Raw genomic sequence first — 20,009 nt, forward strand, 5'->3', positions numbered from 1 at the left:
CCGCGTAGAGAGTATGCAAATAGTTTACGTCCTATTCTCAGACCTTCCAAATATACACAAAAAAAATCATAAAAATCGGCCAATCCATTTCGGGGGAGTTTCGGTCACAAACCATTGTACACGAGAATTTTATACACCTACTAGATTATGGTGCGAGATAAGAGTAGTTAAGTTGTAATTATAATGATTTTATAAACTGCCCAGTACCAAAATTTACAAGTCTCAGCCGAATTCGCCAATTAAAAGCTACCAGCTTTTTTGTAATTAAAAAAGCATTAAGTAAAAGCCTACATTCGCAAATTGTCGATATGAAATTAAAATTACATTCAAATTGTGCTTTAGAAAGTACAATGTTCGGTGATCGGTATTCAAATATGAAGAGCATCGCAATCAGTTGTTTTATTAGAGCGGGTGGTTATGTTCAACTCTGAGTTACAGTTAAAATGTTTTCGAACTGGTTGTCGATCATACAATACCTGAATGTTTGGAAACTATGTTATTTTGGTCCAAATAGACTTTTTTGTCAGTAGCAGTCCATGACAACCAAAATTAAATAATATGATTTTTTAGTGTTTTTACCACATACTGTCCGTCTACCTATCTGTTTGCCTCTCCGTCTGTCAGGAACGCGTGGAGGTATCAAACTGAAATTAATATTAAATACTTATTCACAAAAAGCCGTGTGGTGGCCTAGTGGTTTGACCTATCGCCTCTCAAGCAGAGGGTCGTGGGTTCAAACCCCGGCTCGCACCTCTGAGTTTTTCGAAATTCATGTGCGGAATTACATTTCAAATTTACCACGAGCTTTGCGGCGAAGGAAAACATCGTGAGGAAACCTGCAACAAACCTGCGAAGCAATTCAATGGTGCGTGTGAAGTTCCCAATCCGCACTGGGCCGCGTGGGAACCATGGCCCAAGCCCTCTTGTTCTGAGAGGAGGCCTGTGCCCAGCAGTGGGACGTATATAGGCTGGGATGACTTATTCAAGACTGCTATCACTTGACAAATCGAATTCCTTGGATTTCAGGAAATCCCTTGAGATGTTATTTTTGGTTAACTAATGTTTCGGCGAAAAACGTTTGGCAACGTGTTTCATTACGCAACTTTTAATTTCTCAACTGTTTAATATTTCTGAAACTATATATTTCAGGATTTTTATAAACTAGCCTAACCTCAAGGATTCTACACGATGACCCTGAAATAAATCCTGAAATATTACAATTTTAGAGTTTGCAAAATCAAAAGTTGCGAAAAGGCAGTACCTGGGTATTTTATATACATTTTTACGTATATGCTATTTCAATATAAGATGACTCCACACTACATACTTTTTGCTTAGTAGAGGGGATCTGTTAAATCTGAATATTCATCCATACCTTCTACAAATTCGCACATAACCCTGCCGTGCGCGAGCTCGACTCCAAACTAAGATATATTTTTTTACCGAAAAACCGGTGACGTATCTTTCAATAAATCAATTAACCACTACTCTATTATTTTAGTGGCTTTGAACACGTGTTCAAATCCACTAGAATAATAAAGTAGTTGTCTACATAGATGACTCATTCATTATTATGATTTTGTTTACCGTTGCAGAAAGTACAGAAAACAATGTTATGTGGGTCATTGTGTCACTTTTGCAATTGCATTGTACTAAGTGCAAAGGATGGCACTCGAATTCAGCTTCAAAGTCATCAGTTTTGGCTTTAAAGAGCGTTTGGGAAATTTAATGATTATATATAACTGAAATGGGAACATAGCGACTTGAGAAATAGTTTTGGCTGAGGACGACCGGCGACTGCTAAATGATGACGAAACGTGTTGCATATGGCAGAGGTTTGATTTTTTAAGTGACAAATTTGTACTAATTGCAATTAAATATAATGACCCGGATAACTCACGTCTTAAATCGAGTTTAGCTCGCGCGAGCAGAGCGGCGGCGCGCAGTGCGCGTGTTGCAGCAGCCGCTGAGTCGCGTTGCTCCGAAGACGAAGGGCTACGGATTAGCCCGAAACATGTCGAGCTAAACTCGATTTAAGACGTGAGTTATCCGGGTCATTATATTTAATATGAGTGAGTCTCACGGTAGTTTGATGTTCATAATTGCAATTAGTATAAAATTTTATATTTTGTGTGCTAATCAAGCAATCAGACGAACTTCGAGCGATAAATTTAGGCAATCACAAGATCATTCTGACAAAACTTATTATTCACTAACTTGTTTTGCTTATTTACCATTAAACATAAATCGCAAGTTTCGGACACGGTGGCAAACGATTTTGGGGAGGTGGTATCGTTTATGAAGACTAACCAATCCCCCGCCCCCACACTAGCTAGTCCTCACAAAAAGTACAGTTGAAGAAACTGAATCGCGTACCAATATCAATTCATTATTCCGTGTGGAATTGAGTAATTGTTCGTTACAAGGATCATGTTGACATTCCAGGTTAGTTCAAAGTCATAACTTTTGTTAGACATATTTTTTTTCTGGCCGAAACTGTATAATTTCCAGAAATTATTAAATGGTCACCTGTAGATTTTTTTCTGTTACAAAGAAAACGTTGTGACAAACATTATATTGTGCGGTTTTCAACAATTATGTGAGCCGACATGGATCCATATTATAAGTAACACAGAATAAATAATAGAACATATATAGATAGTAAAATTTAGCAAGCAATCACAATTTGATTTGGGTTTAAGAACTATTTATGTTTTTGTTTGAAAAATAAAAGCTATTAAATGATAATTTTTTAAAAAATGGCACGAATATGCAAAAATTTGTATGCTGGCTGATAGGTATTCACCTTTTTACGTAAGAGGGAACAAGCATGCGGGCCACCTGATGGGAAGCAATCACCGCCGCCGACTTTTATGTTGTGTTTATTTCTGGCAAAACCAGAAATCAAAGTGATAGAAAAAGACAAAAGCGGCTTCAACTAACATAAGCTCAGCCAGCGTTTATATATAAAGGGGTTTGTAGTTTAGTAAAATAATCCACCGTCTTCGCACGTGCTTAAAACATTTCGCAGCAACACGTTCACAGTTATCTAACTGTACTACACGTGTGCGTACTGTGTGTATTGTTGACTCGTCTCAGAACGTACGACTGCACGCTTCTCGCCCCATTGAAGAAGTATGGCATATCTACCGGGTGTGGCCTGTAACATGAGCCAATAATTAAAACATGGATCAAACTCGTCAAATTAAACGACAGTTCAGCGATTTTTAAAAGTAGTTTTTTTTAAATTTTATTACACTTTTAAGTTTATTCTAAGAAGCAATGTAAAGCGAGATGCTTGATGTTTGTAGCGTGACAGGCGACGCCAGTTGTGTTCTAAGATGATATGATAAATTGATAGCAGTATGTAATTTGTATGAAAAAAGGAAGATTCAAAGAGTTCATTATTTTTAAAAGTTGCTGAACTAAATGTTGTTCAGTTTGACGAGGATCTATATTTTAATTTTTTGCTCGTATTACCGACCACACCCGGTATACTATACCAGTGGCTCTATGAAAGAAAGAAGGATTTATTCACGACAACACAAGACATAACAATATTTTCTCAAACATGCTCGGAAATGTATGCGTTAATGTCACGAAATGGAGACATGAAGTTTCTCATTTATGGCTCCCTACATAACTTCTTGTCTTAGGCCATGAAGTATGTATGAAAATACATTATTGTCCGCTGCTCTAACTTTTTAAAATTGCTTACTAAAATTAAACTGACAAAGGAAAAATTACAAACAGCCAACCACCACTACTCTGTAAGCATTTGAGATATTGCGATGCGATGCGATGCATGGATGGATGGATGCATGGATGGATGCATGGATGGAAGCATGGATGGGTGCATGCATGGATAGATGAATGGAACAAACCTCGCACTATACAAACCTCGGCCAGAACAGGGATCGCTGGACTCGCTTTATCCGAACTCGTCCATCAATCCCTTACTTCATGGCCTCTGCAGTAATGTACTATACTACAAATAGACTTAATAGACAACACGGAGGATAAAGATTGAGTGTGTCATCGCCTTTGCGGCTGCGAATCGGACACTGACTCAGCATAGGTAACGCAAAGCGTTAAACCAGCGCTGATTTTCACCCAACACCATCGTCTATGAACTATACAATAATATAGACTTCGTAAAACGGCTGAAACGTGAAATTGAGCGGTAAGTAGACCGCTGCCATGTGCTTCATTTACTATATGGTCGAAAGGTCGTAATTTTAGCAATATTTGACTCCTGATTAATTCTCACTTTTGCTTTTGATTTATGAGTGTAAAACAACGAAAGTTTAGTAAATCAACACAATCATATTGTTTAATGAAAAATGTCTAGTCTATGTTATGTCTAATCATTTCAATGAAAACGTAAGTTTTATTACTTCAATACGTTAACTGAGATCCACGAGAAATACGGTTTTTGTTTCGCTGCGAACTCAATTCAATTTATTATTTAAAGTTTTATGAGCCAGGATTTTAATCGTAAGTCTTTCCATTAAAGTTTTATGTGGAGTAAGAACCCGTATAGTTAGTATCTAGGAAGTTTTTCATTGAATGTCGTTCGTAATGTTTATTACAACTTTATTATTTTTATGGCTTCCGTAGAAGCGTAAACAGATTTGAAAGTGTTGTTTATCTTAAGTATGATGTTGTTTACATGTAAGCTATTTAATCTAAGCAGCATAAACATAATAATATATAGGAATAACTACTCGTAATCTTACACGACATCACATCCTGATTTCTATTTAACTACATTCTAAAAGGATTTGATAGGAATTTAGATCATATTAAAGATTGTGAACTACATACTCCGTCATGATTTCCTTCACCGAAAAGCTCATTATAAAATTGAAATGTAAGCTCGCACATAAATTCTTCGATTTTGCGAACCCGGGTTTGAACCCAGGACCCTGTGCTTGAGAGATCATAAATGTCAAACCACTAGATACCACGACTTAGTCATCACAACATATATAGGTATGTTACTACCAAATTTCAAAACTCTACCTCCATTGGTTTAGGATGTGCATTGTCTGTCAATCAGACACGCTACTCTCTTATGGATGCCTACTCCGTAAGTATAATACAATGTTACTACAAACCCATACTCATCCATAATGACCAGTTTCTTGTACGCGCCTGTCATGTCGATGTCAAATATGCTCTTTATAGTTTTTGCGATTTTATTCATGTCTTTATTCCCTTGTAATGTCACAACAATGTTATTCAACATCGATCTATATCTATTCAATACTCGCTGACCCAAATGGGTGTAAAAAGCAAATCAACTTTGTCTAGCCAGGGTCTCAAATCCGACAGGTATAAAAATGTTTGTCGTACCTGACCCTGATCAGACACTGCGCTAACTGTATTTTGTGGTTCCTTGACGGTGTGACGGAGCTAGTATCGATGCAGGTTTCGTCCCTGACCAAACACCGTCAACCCCCGTCTCCGGGAATCGAAGACGTCCTTCCGGCCTCTTGCCATCGTCTCGTGTAATGCCGTTGGGCTTTGGTAAAGCTTTGGTTTGCTAGGACAAGCGGTGCCGTCATTATAGCGACCGTAATAAGCGGTGAATGACGTCACTAGAACGTTGTCTATGTAAACAAAATGGCGCGGTTTCCTAGAGAGCGGTGTCAATTACCGCCGCTATAGAGAGACGGCACCGCTATGACGGCACCGCTGATCATAGGAAACCAAAGCTTAAGCGATCGCCGGATTATGTTGAGTAGGTATTAGGTACCTACCTTTATCTTTTATATTTATAATATTAGCAGGATAGTTGGATCTATAAATAGAAAATCAACAATACGTCTAATGTGTCTATTATAAACGTTTCAAAACTAAGATCCTGCCTGCGTTTGCATCGCAAATGTTTATGAATGGCGCCGCCGCAGCCAATGATAAGTATAATTCATGCGTTCAATGGGGAAGCTTGGAACAGAAGCCGGATGGGGTTAGTTGCTTGACGCGTGCGCATGTCCTCACGTGACACGGGATCAGAGGGGGAAAATCGAAGTTCGTACATCGTACCGTCCCGCTCACTATCGTATTAAATAATATTAGCGTGAGCGGGACGATACGATACGAAATTCGAATTTTGTACTTCATAGTACAAGGCCAGGGGAACGATCTTTCAGATCTTATTTGCGAAAATATCGAGAAATGCGAGTCGAATAGGAGAAAATTATCACTAGTTCGTTGAATTAATTTGCTTTATAAAATACAATAAAAATAATTAATTTTCAGAGAATTAATTAATTTAAATTTAATGAAAAAACAGAGTTATCTTCGCGCTTGGCAAATTTATACATTAAAAACTTCAACTTTAATTTGTATTTAAGTATGTATTTATCTAAATAAGTATGTTTATCCGTTACCTATTTACCATAGTGCAAGCTTTGCTTAGTTTGGGACAAGGTAAATTGGTATCAAGTGTCCCATGGTATTTATTTGTTTTAAATTTGTATGAAACCCTCGGTAATCGAGGTAATCACAGTAGATAGATGATAGATCTTTAATCGTCATAACTAACATGGCTTTTTTTATAAACAATAAATGTCTTTTTTTATAAAATGTCTATGTACTTACATTGAAAACTAGAAAGTCACAAATTTGCGGTAAAATTATAATTGTGTATGATGGACACACGCTTGTTGAATTGCCTCACTTTATAATTTATATTAGATATAGTATGCCTCGGGCGTCGCTAATAAATAATAGTTCATACAAAGCCTTAATGGCTAAGATAAGTTTTTTTTGTTTAATTAAATATTCTATTCCTTTTTTTACGACGCCCGTGGCAAGGAAGCGTAGTGCCAGCTTTAATGGTATATGATTAACGGTAGTCTATGGACTCAGTAAACTTTAGAGTGACGCATGAGTGCATTCCTCTTAAATTTTAAAAGTTCAGCCAACAAAAAATTCGAACCGAATTATTGCCCAGAAAAATATGCAAATGCCACACAAATAGTTAGTTGTCAAAAAATGTGCAGAACAATTCACATAGAGATGTTGAGAGTCTGTGCGACGACCATCCCTCTCTGCATCTAGACGACGATCGACTTAAGACTAGAATTCCTGTGGGCTCGCTGATTTTATGTGTATATTTATTAATCCACCAAATGTTAGTTAACACTGTTTAAAAAAAAAATCTGTCTCTTTCTATTTTACCCGACGTCGAAGGATAGAATTAGAATGGAGATATCATGAAAATAAAATTCTAAAATTATAGTACACAGTGCAATTGATACTTGCATTGTCTTTTGATATAGTTTCTTGGTGAAAGAGATGTGTCGATGGTAAACTGTACGTAAATGTCAAGTTTTTTTTATTATTGCCTCAAAGAGCAAACCTTTCTCTCGTAAAATGCTTGTTTATGAACAAGAATGCTACTTTTGGGCAGATTATTGCAAGAGAAAGGTGAATTACATTATAATCTCAGTGACAACGCAAGGACATAAGATTTAAAAGGATGTGGTTGAGTTAACGGAACGTTTATTTTATAATTATGTACAAATTTGATATAGAAAGTGCTATCTTAAAAGCGCGGCTACATAATTTCACTGATATGCCTAAAAAGGCTTTGCATCATAATCATTTATAACATAGAGAGTAAGAAATGTATGAAAGCTGTGGTTCCATAAACATGAAACATCGCTTTGGGGTGAAAACAAACCAAACATTTTGGCATGAAGCCTAATGTGCAAATATGTTTTGAACTTTCAGGATTCTCACTCATACTCGTTTATTTCTCGGGACTTCATCACGAACTATTTATTGTAAAAATTACCTCGACGTTTCGTTTAGGTATTCTTACTCAATTTAGATAGATCAGTTACAACACACAACTTACGGGGGCGTAAGTCCTAGTGACTCCATAAAGTACAAATCAATTGTAAGAATAACTGCGCAATGTACTACGTGAAGTACAATTTTTTCAATTAAATGAAAACTTTTTTATATAAATTATTTCCAAAATTAAAAAACATTCAACTCTCGGCTCGGACTGTAACTAAGAATGGGTAAAAAAGTCAGAACTTACGAGTATAATACGATACATTTATAATTTGAAACTTCTTAGTAAACGATTTAAAAATGTATAACGGGAATTTCGTAAAATCCCGTATGTACCTAACGGTTTACGCGTGGAGAGCCGATGGTATTAATATAGGATTCCAACCTCGACAGTTACCCGTATGTCACATAACTTCACATTACGAATGACCCGTCTGAGTGACTTCCTTAGCGCACACTCAGGGTGCTTTCAAACCGATCATACCGGGTGTGGCCTGTAATACGAGCAAAAAATTAAAACATAGATCTTCCTCGTAAACTGAACAACATTAGTTGAGCGACTTTTAAAAATAATGGAGTCTCTGAATTTTCCTTTTTTCATACAAACTCAATACTGCTATCAATGTACGCCATCCTATAACCCAACTGACGTTGCCTGTCATGCTACAAATATCAAGCATTTTACTTTACATTGCTTCTTCGAATAAACTTAAAAGTGTAATAAAAATTAAAAAACTAATTATTTTTAAAAGTCGCCCTAATGTTGTTCAGTTTGAGGAGAATGATCTATATTTTAATTATTTGCTTATATTACAGGCCACACCCGGTAGATTGGTTTAGTCGAAAATATCGATCGACATCGACCAAACCATTTCACTGCGACATTTTCTTTCATCTGTGCACCGCACCTGTCTAATTACTTTTTCACTTTTTTCCTGCAAAAGTTAATAGTTATTAGACTAAAAGTGCACAGATCTGGGAAACAGATAGCAGCCATTCTCGTTCAACTGTTTCAAGTATAAATAAATAACGTGCCACTATTACTATTGCGGTAATAGCGGCACGGTAATTAGATTGATGCACAGATGAATAAAAATGGCCGACTATATTGATTGATGGCGTCGTCTGACGATTTACCGATTAGTTTGATATACTTTAGTGAAGCAGAATGTATAGATCGACGTCAACTAGGTAATAAATTCAACCATTGATTAACATAGATCAAAAGGCGTAGTGTTAACTACGAATTGACGTTATTCAATATAGAATACTGCAACTGGAACACCTCGCAAAAAAATAAAATAAACGCTCCCAGCTCCCCAGGTCTTCGTCAATCCGTGACGTGTGCTTGCTTGTACACTAACCACTGTGGTTAGCATACACGGTTATTATTACCGAATATTTTTAAGACAGTGCGCAGTGACTATAAGAATTTCCGAAATTTTTGTCGCCAACAACAATTATTGTGAAAGAAAAAACAATACGAAACCAGGAAAGTTCGATAGTGATCAATGGATCAATAGATAATCGATCGATCGATTGGTAACACCCTTAGATCTACTCCCAGAAGCAGTTACAGTTAACAGATCGCTGCCCGAGTCACAATAAAAGGAATAATATGTAGGTTCCTTAGGAACCGGTCACCGAAGTAGTGTTTCCAGGATTCTCAAAGATCTAGGACATTGAAATTTATCATCACCATCATCATCATCATATCAGCCTTTAATCAAGTCACCCAGCCATGGTGAACATTGCATTTAAACCTAGATAATTAACCCTAAAACGGGGGAAAACAGGGGGGAATCAGCAGGACGCCATTAAATATAATTATGTGCACTATGTTATGAATACCAAGTGGAACAAAAAATATTTTCTTTGCTGGTTGCTTATTTTCCACGCTATACTTCTTTTATGAAGGTGATGAAAAATAAACCGGCAAACATTTATCAATCCTAAGAAAAGGAAGGAAATCCTGAATAATATTCTCCTTTGTGGTTACCGCACTGTCGGCTTTCGTTCTTGTTAAGGCACTCAGGGGCCTGTATAGATAGATTTGTTGCCGGCCGTTGACGGATCTATCTGCCCCGATAGCAGCGCTTGCGCATATTGCGGCCCACCGGCCCAGCCACAATTTTAGCGATGCGGCGAGAGTTCTATATTCATTGCGTGTATTGTCTGGTAACCACTATGCAGAAATCGTATCGGCCGCGTAATGAAAAAAGAAAATGGTGTACGGTTGTGTCACTCTGAAGATGAGCTTGTTTGAGTTCGAAACGCGTCAGTGTAGTGGTGGTGGTGGTGATAGATGGGTTTGTGTGATTTGTGTGTGTTCTTACAGTGTGGAGGTGGAGGAACTCATGAACACGCATATTTTGCATAAGCTTAGCTATCGTAAAGGTCGCGGGTGAGCAAGGAAATTTTTTAGTTCATTGTTATGTTTTTCGATTCGAGCGTATGTATGTGGTATGTATGGTTCCATTTCTTTGCCTCGCTGCAGCCTAAACGGCTGGACAGATTTTAACATATGAGGATTCGTCATAACTGTCGAAGTGACATAGGCTATATAATATTTCAATATGGCGTCTGCGAAAAAAAATGGCGGAGGAACGAAAAAAATTTTTTGTATTGTAACAATATGGGTATCAATGAAAGCTAATAATTAGGCCTATGTAAATATATGTATGTTATAATACTTTTAATCTACGTTTACACATAAATATCAAAAAAGTGTAAAATAAAACATGGATTTTAAAATTTAATGTTTTTTGAGATTATTGTCACATTTGTGATTGGTTAAATATCTAAATGAGCCAATTGCAGCAAGACTAGCTTCAAATGAACCTCACGATATAACGCCATCTAGCGATCTGTCAAGAGAACCTCTTTGGTAACTCAATATTGCTGACTCACTGACTCACAAACTCGTAGTAGTAAGTACTTGTGTAGTAACGTTGCTTCCGAAAATCCACCGTCATCATCATAGTCATCAACACATTATGAAAGTAAAATTAAGAAGAAAACATTTCGTCAATTCAGAACTAGCTTTCACAAGGTCACATGTGGCTGTCAAGAAGCATTCATGGCCATGACTTGACGATAGCTATGTACATGTACAATCAACGTCATAAAAAATAAGTGATAACTTTTGTACCTTGTCGCTTCCAGACACAGTTTCGTACGGCTTTTCAAACATGACGTTAAAATGACAAGGTACAAAAGTGATCACTTATTTATGACGTTGACTGTACAATCACTTCATATAGAATCATTAATCACCATGGAACCTTTTTCCAATAATGACGACTGATTCAAATAAAATAAACAAATTATGGGACGTACTCCAATTGACCTAAAGCAAATCTTGGACCAACCTGTAGGGATAAAATTTTGGTAAAAAATTACAGATAAAAAGTATACGTATTAAACTTCGAAAGTAAACAACATATAATGCATATATTCGGCACGTGTAATAAACTATCTAAGCATTAAATTACTTATCCTTCTCCATCTATGAACAAAGCTGCTGAATTTCACGATGTGATCTTACCATTAACTGTCCTTGGTACCCTAGTCCTGGATATGTATGATTGTATCACTTCCTTTCTCTATAATGGGGTGTGGACGCACTATGTTACGGGTATTAACACCAGCTAGCTGGCACACAATGAGGGTAGGCGGCCGTTTGAGATACGGTGCTCAACTTTGACAAATGCTTGTCCTGATACATGTGAGATTGTTTAAAAAACTCACCTACAAATTTAATCGAAATCATTGGAGCGTTTGAGATCCCCGAAATATATTTATATATTTTAATTCGACCGGATGGCCAAGTGATAGCACTGATACGAAGCTTGAGGTCCCGGGGTTCGGATTCCGGCGGGGCAGATATTCTTGTGAATAACAGAATATTTGTTCTCGGGTCTTGGATGTTTATATGTATTTAAGTAGTATTTATTTAATAAGTATGTTTATCCGTGCCTAGTATCATAGTACAAGCTTTGGGCTTAGTTTGGGACTAGGAATTGTTCAAGTCCATGATATTATATTTGATATTTATAATGAATTCTCGTTTCAAGGTATTGAGATAGTAATCGAATTTTCAACGAGCAATTCATTCTATATATATTTTCTTGACAGGGATCTCGAGCGCTCTAGGATTTCAACAAAATTTCATAGGAAATCATGTTGTTACGTAATTAGTTCAACAGTTTGAAAAAATTGTTAGGTAACATATTTGTGACATTTCTCTGTACAGTTCAAGATAGAGGGCTAAAGTTGAGTGATTACTAGTAAGAGGCGACAAACAATTGACATTCACAATTCAACTATTCCTCAAAGGGGCCACATGTCCTTCCTTAGCCTGCTAAACCCTTTTTATGTGGAGCTTTTGGGGGCGAAAAATTGTTCTGGCTAGATGTTTCTCTAGAAAAACGCATGTTCCTGAGTATTCGTGTATTTTTATTTAAGTTTATTTTGTGCAATAATATCGGTAAATTCAATATCGCCGACATGAGTTATATTCCCACGCGGTAACAGCGTTAGACTTGCAAACTAGTGCTTGGGATCAAAAAGATTTTTTTTTACTGGACAAACAAAAAAACTGATTTTAATAACATCAAGCCAACTTGAGTAATTCCTCCGGAAATTCCAAGTTTATGATCAACGGCCATTAATTGATGTACGAAGACTTTGAGAGCCTCTGGTCCCGATCGATTCATATGATAATGCGTCTAATCGCGTGGTTAGCTCATGGGAAAAAAGTTTTAGCAATTTACGAGCACCTAACTTATTAACTTTGCGATCTACGCTAAAATACAGGGTCACATCAACCGAATGAGGCTTGTGATCTTGTATTTTTTTATCGCTGAGTCGCATCATAGAACGTTGACAACATGTAATGGATTTATGTAGAATGGGGCTGTAGGTATTTGTACATGGACCGTCCAGATTGCTACCACCAGCTTACTCGCTCATCCTGCTGCCAGTAATGTTTGCGCTGCTGTGTTCCGGCGTTGAGAAAGATAGCTAGTGAAATTATAAATAAATAAATATCACGGGATAATTCACACCAATTGGCCTCGTCCCAAAGTAAGCTTAGCAAAGCTTGTTTTATGGATACTAAGCAACGGATAAATATAATTAAATAGATATAGAAACATACTTAAATACATATTAAACACCCAAGACCCGAGAACAAACATTCGTATTTGTCATACAAATATCTGCCCCGACACGGGAATCGAACCCGGGACCTCAAGCTTCGTAGTCAGGTTCTCTAACCACTAGGCCATCTGGTCGTCGAATTATTATATGGCATATATGGTTATATTAGCAGGTATTTGAAGCCTTCTACGCTGACAACGTTCCGGCAATCTTCTGTCGGACACTGCGGGTGGGTAATTGTAACTCACTTGCCATTAGGTAGCCAAGTTACTTGTTTTCCATCCTATTTTGTAAATAAAGTTTTCAACCACAGGAATATTCTTTCAACGATAATTACAAATGCCGGTTTAGGCCCTGCTAATTTCCCAACGCAATCGACCTGTTTTGTTTGTAAAAACTTATTCTAGAGACTCATTAGTTATAACATTTAAATCATTTAATATTATGGGATATCTCTTTAAGAATATTATTAAGTTAAAGTGAAAATTAAAATTTTTAGACAAACGGTGACGACAGTAATTGTCATCACTATTCATTCAAAAGCCGTGACCACTTACTGCACTGAATATATAATAAAACGAACACTCTGTAGGTTAATTAATTTTATTTGACGGATAAATTTAATCTATGGATGGTGAAATAGGGGGTAAATATTTGTTTGGCGTTTATAATTTAATATCTGTTGAAATTGGTCAAAAATACAAAGATACGTTCTCACACTTTTGAAATGACCGAGATCGGAGACTACCTTGTCACTGTAGTTGTAAACTAAGGGTTAGGTTGAAGCGGACCCGTGAAATACAGCTTGGAATATATTGTGGCTTATTTCCTTTTAATTTATTGTCTATCCAACACGCATCCTGTATTGTTATAACTATAAGTCATTTTTTCTCATAACGAGAGCAATTATAAATTTACGAGATAAATAAAATACGTTATGTAAGTAAAGATAGATAGTAGACACTGACAGATAGATTGTAAAAGAATTAGGTTTTTTTTACCTTCACTGCATTTTTAATTTCTGTTTGACATGTAATTTTTTTTTATAAAGTACTTATATATTATAAAATTTATTATTTAATACACCATTTTATTAATATTGTTTTATAATAGGTACTGAAAATACTGGTAATTTTCTCGACATATAATTACGAGCAAAAATAAAGGTTCACTTTTACACACCTTATAAATGGCAGTGACCCGAAATTTCCTTCGTCAATTTCATGCCTAAATCGTTTCTTACGTACCTGTACCCGTGCATTTTGATTTTTTTTTTCTGCCAATTGGTATTCTTCTTTTATGCTTACTTATTCTTATTTTTAATTAGCGAGATAAGATAAACGTTCGAGTACTGATCACTGTCTTATTTAATAGTAGCCACCTTCAATTGGCATAAGCAATAGAAGTGACAGCAAGATGCCATCTATTGGGCACTAGCATGTCAAGCAATGGGACATTAACTTTACTCCATACATACTTTATTAAAAATATTTTGCTTCAACTGCAAAGTCAAACCAATATACGTTTAAACAAAATGTACAATGTCGGATGCTAACCAATGCTATTTAACTACAGACTTCTACCAAATTGTAAATAAATACAGTATTGTCACTCAAAATGGAGACATAAATGGCTACAGTCATCATCATAAATTGCCAGAGGTCCTTGATTTGTGACGATAGTGACGTGCCAACAGTTTTAATGTCGATAAATAAAAAATCTTTAAAGGGTCAATCAACTTTTTATGTCTTGTTATTCTGTCCCATGACAAAGGAGACAACAGTGAATCAGTTTTTTTCAATAATGTTTTTAATGTATACTATTGACATGCTTAGGAGCTACGTATCACAACTCCAAACCTTGGTGGGTCTGTAATACAGTTAACATATCTGGCCCTAAATATAGCAAAGCATGCTATGCAAATAGAACATCATTCTCTGAAGACCTTGCGTGAACTGAATGAAATTAAATTGTAATAAAAAAATTATATACATACAATTTTATTATGCATTTAAAGAATGCCTGTATTTTTATGTAGTGCCACAAAGCTACACAGTAAGGGACGCGTATTATTACAAGAAACGGAACATTGATGTCGATATTGACTTGCCACATCACTAGTGAGGTCATTTTAAAAACAATAGCGTGTTTTAAATTCCCACGCGCTATCCAGAATGCCACCAACGAATTTCACAGAAACAGTATACCTACCCATATTGAATTTTAACAGCTGTCTTCAGTTGTTACCAACATTTATATTTAGGTACTTACACTAAGTATAACTTGACAAGTTCGTATTGACACTCGGTCACAGAGAGCCTCTGCCAAATAGGAAAGCATACATTTTCCCAGAGATATGACCAAGCTGAATCAATTGTTCGTCCCCGAAAACATTTTTTTTTTATTTCGCGTAGTAAACGTTCTGTAATTAAAAACAAATAGTGTTTAGTTACGCGGCAGTTCAAACTTTAGCGGCCAGTACACTTCAATGAAGGATCTATATAGGTAAAGTAGAGGCGTTACTCAGAACAAGCTTTTAAATAAATCATTATATTTATTACCACGTTATGACAGTAACAACTGACAAGCCGACAGTTCAATCAAATTTAAATGAACTTTTTTTACGTGTACGACTTGTAGTGAATAAGTTACACATAAATTTCCATACTAAGTTGACATTGAGTCGACGGACTATGAGAAAGAAAACAAACATGCCATTGTTGTTGTTTTTTTTTAAACTGTACTTTTAAGAGTATCTGTTTTTAATGCTACATTGTTTTTTTTTATTTGGATCGCGCATTCGCAGTCGTGTTGGAAAATTATAAATGCGAAAGTTTGTGAGTACAGTCACCAGCATTAATATCTGCCACAGCGGAGCGTGCAAAAATATCTGACACGTGCTTCCGGCCCTAGAAATAGAGTCTTATCAGATATTTATGCACGCTTGTTGTTTCAGATATTGGTGCTGGTGGCTCTACCTATGTATCGTATGTTTGCTGTTACTCCTTGCTAAAACGGCTGGACATAATTAAATAAAATTTGGTATTTAAGTATATAGCTGGATGTATGGAAATAAAACATAGGCTACTTTTTATATCGATGTTTCCGCCTGATCGGGATAAAATGTTGAAATCTCAACCGCTAGGATCAAGACACATAGATTTGTATGTATGTAAACTCTTTATTGTACAAAATAAGTAAACAAACACAATTGACATATATAGGTATATATATATATATATATATTATATATATATATATATATATATATATTATATATATATATGTACAAAGGCGAACTTATCCCTTTTGGTGCAGATGCCGTAGTTTTAAATAGCAGACCAGCTTCAAAGCTTAACAAAGTTGCGTCAATTCCGAAAAATGCAACTTTAACCACGTGCTAAAATCTATTTAACAGCGTTTTATACGGCATTAGGTACCATCAGCCAAATATGTGGTCTACCACCTTAAAGTTGATAATCGTTTGCACGTCATAAAACAATAATGCCAATAGACGTGTCTGTCAACTTGAAAGTTCGACTTTAGCGACATATTCATTATTTTGATTGGAACTTGTTTAAAAATTGATAGGCTGATGGTACACCTCACTCAACAATTTTTTTTTGTCCCTTGCGGTTAAAACCATCAAATATTCACCTGTCGGTTGAAATAGTGTTCAGAAATAGTAAAATACCTCGAGCTTTCAATTGGTCTGTTACAGTTTATTAGACAAGGTATATAAATACAATAATCAATAAATATAAAGAAAGAAAATAGAACTAAAACTAACTTACTCTTATCCTAAAAACCCATATTACCTACAAATAACTCAACTTTCAATCTACGAGAACTGCAGTAATTTTTTTGTTACACAGCCTGACCGATTGGAAACGAATCGTTATTGCTTGGCAATTTTATGACCCAGCCACTGATATGCGCATGCGGCGGCGCGAGCAAATTCTCTTTCCATTGCGCGGTTTATACACTCCTCTTTACTGGCGGTTAAAGTGAAAATACGCTATGTATAGGGATGTTGATAAGCATTCACTTGTTATGAACATTAGGTAAACAAAATAAATAGAAGCGTGTTAGCAAGCATTCTAGCGAGTATTTAAGGGAAACGATAGTAAATTTGCGTCCGACGTCATCGTGAAATGGTGAATAATAAAGGGTCATACTGAAAACCAGCGCTGCGGCTTGCTGTGGTAATTCGCTGAGTGTGGCCCTTGTTACTTCTTTTGGCACAATGATTCTTTTCTCCTCTTCCTTCTTGTTTAATATATAAGGTTATTAAGGCTTTCTGTTTTTTAGCTATATATTTTTTTGTTTGTTGTGCCAAATTTTGGTAAATAAATTTCTTTCTTAATAAAACTTTTGACGAGCATTTACATACTAGAACTAGAGCGTTCCCTATAATAACCATGTAAATATTCGTAGCAATGTTTGGCTCTATGCTTGGCTCTATTTCTTGCTCAGTTCGTCAAATTTAAAACCGGCGATGTTCTTTTACAACTGAATACTCAAGTTTGATCATCATTATCATCATCGTATCAGCTATAGGACGTCCACTGTTGGACATAGGCGTTCCACCATAGACCTACAGTTGCTTCGATTGGAAGCGGCTTAGATCCACCTAGAACCTGCAGCTTTAGCCAGGTCATCCGTTCATCTCGTTGGTGGACGTCCTACGCTATGCTTGCCGCTCCGCGGTCTTTCGGAGAACTTGTCGGCCCCAACGGCCATCCGTTCTCCGTGCTATATGGCCTGCCCATTGTCACTTCAACAACCTAATTCGTTTGGCTGTGCTCATGTTTATAGCACCTTAAAAAAAACAACTGCTGCACTTCCAGTCACACATAGTCTTCGCTGGCCTATAAAGCTATTGACACACTTTCATTCATGCAAAACTGAGATATCGACATCCTAAGATTATCTCGATCGACCGCAGAAAATCACATCTTTTCCTAACTCCTGTTATCGACAAATTTATGCAGACCTCCAATCCAAAACGAAAGTTGTACATCACATAGGTAATGTTTCGCTGGTCTGCATTAATAGACGGTAATTTTGTTGAAAGTAGATTCGAAATGTTTAGAAGGTAAGAGAAATTTTTAATGGCGAATCTAAGCACTACTAAATTCATTCTATGTTGCAGACTTCCACTGGAACAGTGCAGTGGCAAGATCATACTGCTATTTAATTAATTGCTTACATCAACCATTAACCATTGCTGGTTAAGATCGCAGGATCGCGGTAGATACGAAAATCACAAGACCGGTCTGCGTGGAGAGCCTTGGGGGAGACCTATGTCCAGCAGTGGACGTCTTTCGGCTGACATGATGATGATGATGATGATCAACAATTATGATGTACATCATCATCATCATCATCATTAGCCTATGTTCGTCCATTGCTGGACATAGGCCTCTCCCATGGCACGCCACTGAGCACGATCCTCGGCTACTCTCATCCAGCTCTTGCCAGCCGCCCTGCGAAGATCAACTTGATCACATAGATGTACATAGGTATATGAAATCTAAATTTATTCAAGTTGAATTGAAAGTCCATGTAAAGATTGAATACCTCTTGTGCTGGTAATTTCTCCGAACGTTATACTCTTCTCATCAGAACACATTGTACTAGCACTGCTGCTGGGTGCCAAGATGAGCGATTAAGATGGTAGAAATCCGAACGAATTAGGAAGAATCTAGCTCAAGGTTGAACCATCAGTATTTGACATACTTGCTAAAAAATAACTAGTTGGAATTTGAAACTGAAAGTCCAACGTTATGTATTTTTCCCTATCCTTAATTTGGCAAAATTTATGCAACCTATAAGGTTAAAATATCATCTTACTTTTGAATTTCTAAAAATTCTGCACAAAGTTGCATAGGTTTTGAAAAATAATATTTAATAAGTTACTTCTTTTTCAAAAACTTCACAAGATTTCTAACTAGCACACTATACTACTCCTCTTGCTGTTGCGTTCTCTTTACGTTTTGTTAACTTTATTTTTTATTTAGTTACTCATAGCAATTAACACCGATATGAATCCATTAAAGTCATAAAAAATAATCCTTCCGATTCTATTACTGAATTACAAACTACTTCCGATCGTGCTTTACTTGCGTGAATCGAGTATTCTAATCGATTATGTAAAAAAAATCGAGATCAACTCGAAGAAAGTGTCGATTTTGTTGAGTAACATCCGTATCGATTGAGTCACGGTTGGATGCTGTGATATATCAATGAACCAGTTTTTATCATGGAAAATTATGAAAACTGCGTAAACATAGTTATATCATACCTACATAGTTTGTGAGAGAAGCTTTCAAATTCTTGGTAGTAGTTTATTTGTTTTAGGTCTCGAAATGACATCTCTCTATTTATTGCTTGAATTTATTTTAACTTTATGCGGCAAGCATTTATTTGCTCTAGACAGCGATGAGTAGTGGGAAGAAGAGATATTTTTCCAGCAAGGAACACTTTAATAGGTTAGAAAAAAATCTAGAAATTGAGAACAAACAAAATTATCGTAAAAATAATATAGTCAGCTGTAAGAAAAGATTCTTGTGATGACCCTACTGCACTCAACTGGCTGATTTGCTTTTCTTTCTAGCCCACTGTACACGTATTACTAAGGACAGAGCTAAATAGTATAGTTATCTCATGTAAGTTGCCATAACGTACGGTGGATACAAATCGAAAAGATCATTAATATTTTTATTTCTTCGTAACCTTTGGTGCTCGAGACCGACTCAGACTTGGTCAATTCATTGTTTGCGTCTGTGTTAAAGTTGTTTCATCAAATTCATTTATTTCTAAGTACCATATTTTTTCCAAAGCAAGTGTTAAGGTGGTTTTCCACCGGCGAGGCTAGACGAGACGAGGCGAGACGAGAATTGAAATTTGTATGGCAGCGCCCGCGGCGGCCCGCGGCGGCTCGCGGCGGGCGCGCGAGAATGCATACAAATTTCAATTCTCGTTTCGCCTCGCCGGTGAAAAAATCACCATTATCAGGTGTTTCTGAA

At 36.5% G+C, this 20,009-nt stretch overlaps 1 protein-coding gene across 5 annotated transcripts in view; it reads left to right on the plus strand.

Moving 5' to 3' along the window:
- mwh (multiple wing hairs) overlaps positions 1 to 20,009 on the plus strand; it is a 213,083-nt gene that overhangs the window by 157,252 nt on the left and 35,822 nt on the right. The window contains exon 1 of one of the 5 annotated variants that reach the window (XM_074088879.1): positions 15,945 to 15,965. The exons of the other annotated variants lie outside the window; for them this stretch is intronic. The gene's annotated coding sequence lies outside the window, so the exon portion shown is untranslated. Of the gene's footprint in view, positions 1 to 15,944; positions 15,966 to 20,009 lie in introns of those variants that run through there. 5 annotated transcript variants of the gene reach the window in all.

This window comes from Choristoneura fumiferana, chromosome 6 (assembly GCF_025370935.1).
Source record: "Choristoneura fumiferana chromosome 6, NRCan_CFum_1, whole genome shotgun sequence".
Lineage (NCBI taxonomy): Eukaryota > Metazoa > Arthropoda > Insecta > Lepidoptera > Tortricidae > Choristoneura > Choristoneura fumiferana.